The following is a 6,137-nucleotide window of genomic DNA, read 5'->3' as shown; positions in this document are numbered from 1 at the left end:
GAAAAATGACATGTATTTGCAAGTAGTATATCATTACAAAGAGAATATCACACCACAATAACCTATGGGCATAGTCATAACTAGTAGAGCCAAAGGGAAAATTGTAAACTCAAACATAATGAAGATTACAACAGATGATTTGAAATAATCATTTTCTGCATTGATTAATGACAAGAATGGTAGCAGTCTGAGATTGAATAGAAAGTTGCTGGACATGGCTGTGGTGACTTCTGTGCCAGTTTGTGGTTCCATAGCCTTTTTTTTTCCTGTTGATTGTGGGGCTTGAATCCAGGGCCTGGCTGCTGTCCCTAAGCTTTTCTGCCAAGGCTAGCACTCTACCATTTTGAGCCACAGCTCCACTCCCAGTTTTTAAGTGGGCAATTAGAAATAAGAGTGTTATGGGGTTCGTTTCTGCCAGAGCTGGCTGTGGACTTTGATATTCCGATGTCGGCCTCCTAAGTAGTTAGGATTATAGATGTGAGCCACCAGCCCAACCCAATAGTCTTTTATAAGATTCGCTATCAGCCAATCAAGAGTAATAGCCTTCCTTACAAAACCTCTTGGCTTTAGTTTTCTGTCAGGAAACAACTCTTTTAAGACCCTAACAACTTTTATACAAGATACACATTAAGAATGAAAAGCTTCTATTGCTTGGGATGCTACCCAGAACTATTCGAGTGTAACTGACCAATCAATTTGTGGGAACTAAACATACTATGAAAGTTATTTAGAAATAATACTTAGTGTTCACTAACAAACTCATTAGAAACTATCTGCCTTATAGTCTATAACAAATTAAAAATAGTAGCCAAAAGAGCAAACCATAAATTTACATCAAATTTATTCCCCTGGGATACAAAGAGGACAAAGAGTATATATACCTCCAGACCCAATGCTGCTTCCTATAGAATAGTTCTTCTGTGACCATTGTAGTATGTCTCTTAAAAATTCATTCAGAGGCATTAAGATGTACCTCATAACTGTACTTAGTAAAGTATCACTGGGAAGAAGCCATTTCTTTCACTAACCTTAGAATTAGAACTGTCTCTTTTTTAAAAGTCATAGTTACAATTAATTCTAACTCCAAAACTGAATGTAAAGAGCAAATTGGTGATATTTCAAGGATTTTTATAAAAATAGAAACTTTCTACCATTTTCTGATTTTCTAGTCTTTCTAAAGCACTTCCAGTCTCTAGGCCTTAATAGTTTATCAGTGAAATACTTGATTTGCTCTAAGCACTTTTTGGGCTTGAACATTCTTTATTTAAAAAACAATTTTTATTTATTTATTTATTTATTTTTTGACCAGTCCTAGGCCGTGAACTCAGGGCCTGAGCACTGTCCCTGGCTTCTTTTTTGCTCAAGGCTAGCACTCTGCCACTTGAGCCACAGCGCCTCTTCTGGCTATTTTCTGTATATGTGGTGCTGAGGAATCGAACCCAGGGCCTCATGTATACGAGGCAAGCACTCTTGCCACTAGGCCATATTCCCAGCCCTAAAAAACAATTTTAACTGTTAGTAAATGTTGACATCTGTGCTGTCTGCCATAAGTTTTCTGATTTCGCTTGGCATTTAGCCCCCTAACACTAAGCTGTCATTGATGCTGGCTTTGCAACTTTCTCTACCACAAAGATGTTCTCTTTATTTGTAAATGACAGTTATGTTTTTTATATACTAAGACATATGATCATGCACTACATAGAACATGTGGATGATATTCCTTTGCTTTTAGTTCTTTTTCATGTAACAGAATGAGCCATGACTAACAGAAACAAAAGAAATACATTTATTTACAAAGCACAGTGATGACTTAAGAGCAGTTGAGTCTGGGAAATGATGAATTTAGCATTGTGGTTTCTGATTACAGAAATTCATCATAACGAATTAACTGTCTAAGGATTTTCAACCAATCTATTATACATGATTAGTTTAACAAAATATAGCAAATATCAACCACTAGGACTTTCTACAAGCAGATGACAAATGTAACTCTGAAAATGTTTAAAATAACTACCCAAAGACATTGGAAGAGACAGACAGCAGACACAACTGGGCGGAGAGGTAGGGGATCACACAAGGAAGAACATGGCCCTGGCTAATTTCCTATTTTTGTAGGTTTTAACAAGATTGCATCTCTGTCACTGCCACATGAAGCAACTAATAACCAGAATTCCACAGATTTAGGCATTGAAAACCCAGAGCAGAGCTTAGAGCTCATGCAATCAATGTCCAACTGAGGGAAGAGTGGGAAACCCAAGAAAGCACACACTTAAAGACCAAAACTCTCTGTACAAACTGTACCCACATCTCTTACTGACTCCTCAACTACATGTGCATGGCGTAGGCTCTAAGCAGCTCAAGAAAAACTAAATAAAATGCACACGTATTTCAGCTACTTTTTAACCTTCATTAGAGGTATAGATTATAAAATTTGAAAGTTTTAAAATCAGTATTATTTGGAAAAATAAAATAAACCCAAGATCCCTGAAATATGTCATTAGGAATATTCTTGAAACTGAGTGAAAGTGATCTTCACTTGTAATTCTAGCCACTCAGGAGGCTGAAATCTGAACATCACCGTTCAAAGCCAGCCTAAACAGGAACATTCATGAGATTCTCTTATTTCCAATTAACCACCAAAAAGCTGCAGGTAGAGGTGTGGGTCAATTGGTAGAGTATCAGCTTTGAGTGAAAACATTCAAGAACAATGGCCAGGCTCTGAATTCAAGCCTACTTACCGGTGCAAAAGCATGCACTCTCATATACACACAGAGAACGCCCTTAATAAGACCCCAAAGCATCAAACCTACTATAAAATTAGAATGGTTCATTCTTGAGCAAAGGCAATTTACAGAAACTGATCTCAAGATGATCAAATGTTAAAACCAGAGAAAAATTTTAGAACAGTTATTAAAAATGTGATTATAAAAGTGCCTATAATGAATGAACAGATAGGAATGTAGGGGCTACAAAGGAAGTTCAAAGAGAAATTTTAGAAAAGGAAAGTAAAATACTATGAATAAAAGAGCTCATTGGAAGGTGTCAGTAGCAGATTGAAGGTAATGGATTAGCGAGCTTTTAGCTAGATCACTCAGAAACTATCGTTGGAAAAACAGCAAAGCAAACAAACACAAAACCCCAAATGAAAGCAAAAACCAATTAAAACGTGAATAGTTCAGAAGGCTGAGACCTAAGGGATCTTGGTTTAAAGGTAGCCCTGGCAGAAAAGTCCATGAGAATTAATCTCCAAAGCACAAGAAAAAAAATGGGCTGGAGGCATGGCTCAAATGGTAGAATGTCAGCTTAGCAAGCAAGTCATATAAACATGAAGTCCTGTGTTGAAATATTTATACTGGAAAACAATGATAAAACCTCAGATAATGAAAAAAATGAAGATATCCTAAGGTCATCAAATACTAACCAACTAACAGAATTCATCACTCAGAAGACATACACTTGAAGAAATGTTATTGGAAATTATTGTTAAAGAGAAATGGTATCAGGTGGAAAGTTCAGATGTTCCAAAATGAGGAGCCCTAGAAATGGTGAACATTGTTATTGAATTAAAAAAAAAAAAACTGTCTTTTCCTCTTAGTTAAAAAAAAGCGTATGGCTGTTTTAAAGTTATGCATAATATATCTTCATAATATATAAGACAATTGAAACACAAAAGATAGGGAAGCATGGCCCCTAGATAGAGATATATAAAATTATAAGCAAATCGCCAGATGCTAGTGGCTCATTCCTGCAATCCTAACTATTTAGGAGGCTGAGATCTGAGGATTGTGGTTCAAAGCCAGCCTGAGCTGGAATGTCCATGAGACTCTTATCTCCAATAAACTACCAAAAAGCTGGAAATAGGATAGAACACTATCCTTGAGTATAAAATCTCAGAGACAGCAACCAGGCCCTGGGTTCAAGCTCCAGGATTGGCACACACACACACACACACACACACACACAAATATTAGAAACAAAGCAAGTTTGGCTCAAGTAGTAGAACCACACTTGCCTTGTAAGCACAAGGCCCTGAGTTCACACTGCAACTACCAAAACTTTAAAATATAACCAAGGTTCTTTATAAAGATAATCTGTAAAATTGCAATATTTTACATGAAGTCCTATAATATTAACATTCAATTCACATGAAAAATTAGGAATGTGTATTATATTCCCTAAGCAACCACTGAAAGCTAATTAAAATACACTTAGCTAAAAAGACAACTTAGAGTTTCATTTTTTTTCAATTAAAACAAAAATGATCAGAAAGAGGAAACAAATGAATAGAAAACAAATGGGATGATATAAAACCAATAATAAAATCGGAGACCTACACCCAGTCATGTCCATAATAACTTAAATATAAAAGTAACTGCTCAAAATAATATCAAAATGTACTTCTTCAAAAATCAATTACATGGCTGGGAATGTGGCTTAATGGGAGAGTGCTTGCCTAGCATGAATGAGGTCCTGGGTTTGATTCCTCAATACCACATAAACAAAATTAAGAAAAATAAATTACAGCCGAGTTCTGGTCGCAGGAAAGTTTGTGAGACTCTTATCTCCAACAAACCATTCAGAAAAAGTGCTATGGCTCAAGGTGGTAGAGCACTAGCCTTGAGTAGAAAAGCTCAGGGACAGTGCCCACGCTCTGAGGTCAAGCCCCTACTGCTCCCCCAAAAAAGGAAAAAGAAAAAAGAAATCAATTTCAATCCATTTACAAGAGATTTTTTTCCCCCTTCAGTACCAAGGGTAGAACCTAGGGTTTTGTGTAGCTAATGTAACCACCCAGGAATTTTTATGTAACCTTCAAAATCAAAGGTAGCACTTCCTCCTGAAGTCATTCAGTACGCCGTTTATAGCATACGATCCTATCAATATGCTTAGGTTTATAAAATATATTGCATTATAGTAAAGCATTATTCACAGTTTGTTTTACCTGTGACAAGGAGATAAGTTGCTGGAGGGCAGAGATTAATTGGAACACTCTCTCTTTCTCTCTCTCTCTTTCAAATTAGTTTACCATTTCCTAGTCTAATTTAACCCTATGTTGTACAGGGAAGTGTTGCCTTGTTACAATTCCACACATGTATATATTCCAGAAAATCTCACTCTATCATACTCCCTTCCTTCGCCCTTCCTTCCCAAACAGTTTCAACAGGTCTGATTTTCATAGTTATTAAAAAATCTAGTTCGACCGTGTTCAGCTTCTTTCATCCTGCATTTGGGTTCGTTCATTTCTCCTTAAATTCATAATGCCTGGCACAAGGTGACAATTTAATAGTCTTTTGTTTCACCTTGGCAGCAAATCAAGACTTTCTAAGAGTCCAAATTCCAGCCTTTTCAAGTAGTGAAAGAATATCAAGCCAAATAAAGTCTATTTTTTTGTGTTCAAATATTGTATGAGAGTAATAATCACCAACACTCACAGACACTCTACCAGAAAAGCATTTCAATCTCAGTCGTCCAGATTAAAAAAAAAAAAAAGAGATGTGGGCCTCCAGTCACACACAGCCAGCATGTTCCTCAAAGAAACCCAACCAACCCAGCCATCTGTCTCCAGAAGTGATTCTCAGAGGCACTCATAATCCTACCTCTACATCCACTATCGTGTGTGTGCACTAGTACTAGGCCTTGAACTCAAAGGCCTCGCATTATCCCTTGGCTTTTTCACTCAAGGCTGGCATGCTACCCCTTGAGCCACACACCCCTTTTCTGGCTTTTTCTGCCTAGGCTGACTTTGAATCCAAATTCTCAGAACTCAGCCTTGTGAAGAGCTAGGATTGTGGATATAAGCCACCAGCACTAACTGCATAATGATTCTTGCTAATAGTTTTCATCACGTTTGCCTCATATTGCTTTCAATGTATCAGCTATGACAAACACCATCTCGGAAGTGCAGGGGCGTCTCAAGTGGGTAGAGGGCCAGCCTTAAGCGAATAAAGCCCAGCATGAGCTCAAAGCCCCGAGTTCAAGCCCCAACACAGGCACCCCCACCCCAACAATAAAAAGCCCACAAATCCGATCTCATTTATACAGGTCAAAGATAACATTTAAAAGCAATGAAATAAAAAAAAAATTAGAAGACGGGAGTACAAGCCTCCCTTTCTATTTCTCTCTTCTTCTTTAATTGAAAC

Source organism: Perognathus longimembris, chromosome 9 (genome assembly GCF_023159225.1).
Source record: "Perognathus longimembris pacificus isolate PPM17 chromosome 9, ASM2315922v1, whole genome shotgun sequence".
Lineage (NCBI taxonomy): Eukaryota > Metazoa > Chordata > Mammalia > Rodentia > Heteromyidae > Perognathus > Perognathus longimembris.
This window is presented reverse-complemented; position numbering follows the sequence as displayed.